This window comes from Pelecanus crispus, chromosome 11 (genome assembly GCF_030463565.1).
Source record: "Pelecanus crispus isolate bPelCri1 chromosome 11, bPelCri1.pri, whole genome shotgun sequence".
NCBI lineage: Eukaryota > Metazoa > Chordata > Aves > Pelecaniformes > Pelecanidae > Pelecanus > Pelecanus crispus.
In genome coordinates, this window is record NC_134653.1 from 31,018,008 (window position 1) to 31,022,000 (window position 3,993).

The window sequence follows — 3,993 nt, forward strand, 5'->3', positions numbered from 1 at the left end:
AGGCGTGGTGCTGGAGGCGTGGCACCTGAGTGGACCTGGGCATATGTGCTCTGGGTTACTGTCGCGGCTATTAGGGGTTATCCCAAGCACCCACCTTTCCCTGCTACCTCTAAGCACATCGGGGCAGGGGATGCGCAGTATTTAGCATAACACGAATCCTTATGGGATCCGCTATGTGTTAATGCGACAGCAGGAGCACCAGGAGACACTGACGCCCATGAGCAGCACGGGCACCAGGCTCTGCAGGGATGAAGGAGCTCTGTCCCCTACACGTAAGGCACCGCTACCCACCTCCTCCCTCCCCCAGCTTCCAGGCCTGCGACCCCCGAAGCCAGAGGCTCCAGACTCCTGCGCGTCCTCCCGGAGTGGAAATTCCTCCCCAGACCCCCATGTTCCCCCCACGCCACCGCTTCCCCTTCAGCCGCCGCTCCTCCTGAAGCACCGTTCCCCCCCGCCCCAAGTCTCCTTCCCCCAGCCCGGCCCCCCTCACCCCCAGCTCCTCCCTGTCCGGGCCCCTGCCCCGGCCCGCAGCCCCCTGACCTCCCCCCCGGCCTCCCTCTCCCCTCAGGCCAGCACCTCCTCGCCACCGGGCCCGCCTCGGCACGGGTCCCCGCAGCCCCCAGCCTCCGCCCAGACCGAGGTCCCCGTGACCCCACCAGCACCCCCAGGTCCCCCCCCCCCTGCCCCGGTGTCCCCCCATCCCGGCTCCCCCCCATCACCTTTGCCGCCTCCCGGAGCCGCCGGCTGCCGGCTACAGTACCCCGCCCGCTGGGACCCCGCCCCCCGCGCCCTGCCATTGGCTGAGCCGCCCCTCTTCTCCTTTCCTATTGGCGCTCACAGCGGATCCTTCTCTCTTGTATTCCGCCCCCCTTCCTGCCCTCGGCTTCCTGTGGCGTCTTCCGGGTAGCGCCACGCCCCCGGCGCCGGAGAGGCTCGTGGAGGGTGAGAACTGGTAAGCGCTCACGTCAATCATAGGAGGATCAGCCAATGAGAAGGGAAAATGGCGGTGGGGCGGGCCCACTTACTATTTAAAGCTCAGGCCTCCACCCACCCCCCCCCCCCCCAGTTGCTATGCGACGGTGGCGGCCGAGGGGGGAGCAGGCCGGAGCGGGCCGCTCCCCTCAGGCTCGGGGCAGGGCCCTGTGGGCAGGGGCCGCCGTCGCCGCTCCCCTCAGGCTCGGGGCAGGGGCCGCCGTCGCTCCCCTCAGGCTCGGGGCAGGGCCCTGTGGGCAGCGGCCGCCGTCGCTCCCCTCAGGCTCGGGGCAGGGCTCCGGGGAGGCCCAGCCCGGTTGGGCAGCTTGAGGCTGCAGAGCCGGGAGATGGCAGCTGCCTGCCTGGTGCGGCCTTCTCTGTGGAGGGCTTGGGGATGGCCGGGAGGTCCCATCCGTAGGGCTCTGTTGGGGGGAGGTGGTGTGGGGAGTGCAGCAAACCGTCTTCAGTGCTCACAGCTTGTTCATTTGCATGGTAAAAACACCATTTCTGGCTGATAGAAGTGTACTTGTCGCCTAGGCCTGACCTTTCTGGAAAAATACTTTTTTTTTTTTTTCTTCCCCTTTCTGCTCTGCAGCAGGGCTGTGCCTCTCCCCTTCCTCTGCTGGAGACCAGGAATGGGGAGAGATTTGACAAAAGCTGAAGGAAAAGAGAATGTTGTAGGGAATTGCAGGTAATTCCCTCAGATTTCAGCATCTTGCAAGATGATAAGATGGTTTTCTACCAGATGTTTACACAGCAAATCATCACTGGCAGGGAAAAAAAACCTGGTTTGTTAGAAATAAATTGTGGCAATTTAAACTATTTTTCTTCTCTGTAGCTGACAATAGGGAAAAAGCAGGTATGGTAAATACAGCTCTTGTGTTGTGAGGGTTTGGAGCTCTCCTGCACGACATACCCAGAGGAATGCTAAAGATGTGCCTGGAACACTTCTCTGTAGGTGGTGCACACCGTGCTTCTGTGCAGCACAGCCTTGAACAGCGTTCTTCAGCTGCAATGGCTCCTCTCGCTGTAGGGTATTTCAGGGGGAGGCTTTACTGGTATATGTCCTTTCCAGTTTTTGCTTACTGTTATAGCACTGGCTGGGGTGAAGGAGTAGAGAACGTGTCTAAAACTTGCCCATGATACTGGATTGGGTTTGTTGGAAAGAACTTAAGAAGAAAAAGGATCAAACTTAAATTATTTTAGTAAAATGAGCAAAAGTTCATGACGTTCAAGAAAGGCAAGTACTGCAGTCAGGAAGTCAGGCCCAAAATATGCCTGCCCCAAAATATGCCCTAATGCCTGCCTGTGTGTCTGCCTCTGCGCAGGCTGTCTGTTGTGAAGCCTCAGAGAGGAACCAGCTCTGAGATCCCTCCTGATGTTTTGAGCACAAACGCAGTATTCTCTCCTTCTTCCTTACAGCCTTACGTTTCCCTCACGCCTGTTGGGAATGCACCACGGGTCCCTTTCCTGGACAGTGTCTTGAAACCAAACCTTTCAGAGGAACTGCTGGTTCGGTGGTCTCTTGGCATGGGGGACTTCAATGATGAGGACAAGCTGCCTTTGTGCCCGAATGATCAAGGAACACACTGCCAGCGCTTAAGTAAGAGCATAGTATGGGGCATGCTGTCTGTGCCCAGCATCCTGATCCAGTTTAGCTTTGTGCTGGTCCTACGCTGTTCCGCTTCCTCTGCAAATGATGTTGCGTTACGTGGAGGTTTCCAGAGACGGTCTTCCTTTTCTTGCTCATTTACAGTGGGAAAGGCAGTAACTGCTCTCTCAGATGTTTATTGATTTTACTGGGATTGACAAAAGCAGCTTGATGAACTCTGTTCAACCAGTGTTCCTAAAAAGAGACTGACAGCACCTCTGCTCTGAGACTACTCAGCAGCGAATGGAGCCCAAGGCAATTCCTGCAGCACAAAATCACATGTCCTCCAGCCATTTGGAGCCTGCCAGAGCCCGTTAAGGCTGAAAGATAAGTTTGGGGGATAATTAGCATTTGAAGGATGAGCAAATCTATCTGCCCTTCAAGAGGAAGCTTTGACAGAAATGTGTATTTTCCTTAGTGCCAGTGATATGGCACCCAAGCCTAATTACAGAATAGTTATAGAACGATGATGTATTTTCCTTTCAAAAATGGTGAGAAGCACATTTAGAATCTGTTCACCAATTAAAGCTGATCCAACAGGGAGAACAACACTGATAGCCAGGAATGCCTGGCATCTCATCCCGGCTTTGATGCCTCTTGGTAGCCTCGGAGCAGTACTTCTTCATGACTGCTGTGCTGGAAGCTGACGATACCACGCTGTCCCTTGGGGATGCCAGCAGTACTGCTGATACTTGGCATTTCTACAGCTCTTCCTCAGTATAGATCCAGGCCAGCTGAAGGGTTGCCATTGCCAGTGTATCATAAGTCACAATTATTTATGATTTTGTCAGGGCTGGTGAAGGGAGATCCCAGTGTAGATGGTAGGAACGAGTAGGGCTGTGAAACACTGGAGCTGTAGCCCTGGGTTGGCCTGCTGGGGCTCCCTGGCAGTTCTCGGCGTGGTTGGACACAGATGTGTCTGGAGCCATGGTTGTGCCGAAGGGCTCCGATCCGGACCCTTACCCTCTAGGGGGAATTTGCATTTGAAATGGTGCCATTGGTTATTGCATTGTAGAGGGACGCTGGGAGCGTTATGGTTGTGCAATGGGAGAAGATGTATAAAAGGCTGGTTCTTACTACTTAATATTGGAGTATGAATCTTGTATTAATATTGGAGGCTGAATCTGGTGAATGTGGAAGCAGAAGGGTCCCTGCAGCCGGTAGATGGCACTGACTCATTTTGCTGCTCCGTAGAAACCTCCCAGCATGCTGCAGCCTTGCTCCTGGACCTTTACACCTTCTGCTTTTAGAGGCAGTGATCATGAAAAACATATTTTAAGGCTGAGTAAGGCTCTGGTTTTCTTTTGGAACTGTTTGTACTGGGATAAAAATCGCCTTTCTGTGTTGCTAAGGAGGTTTTGGGGTTCTGT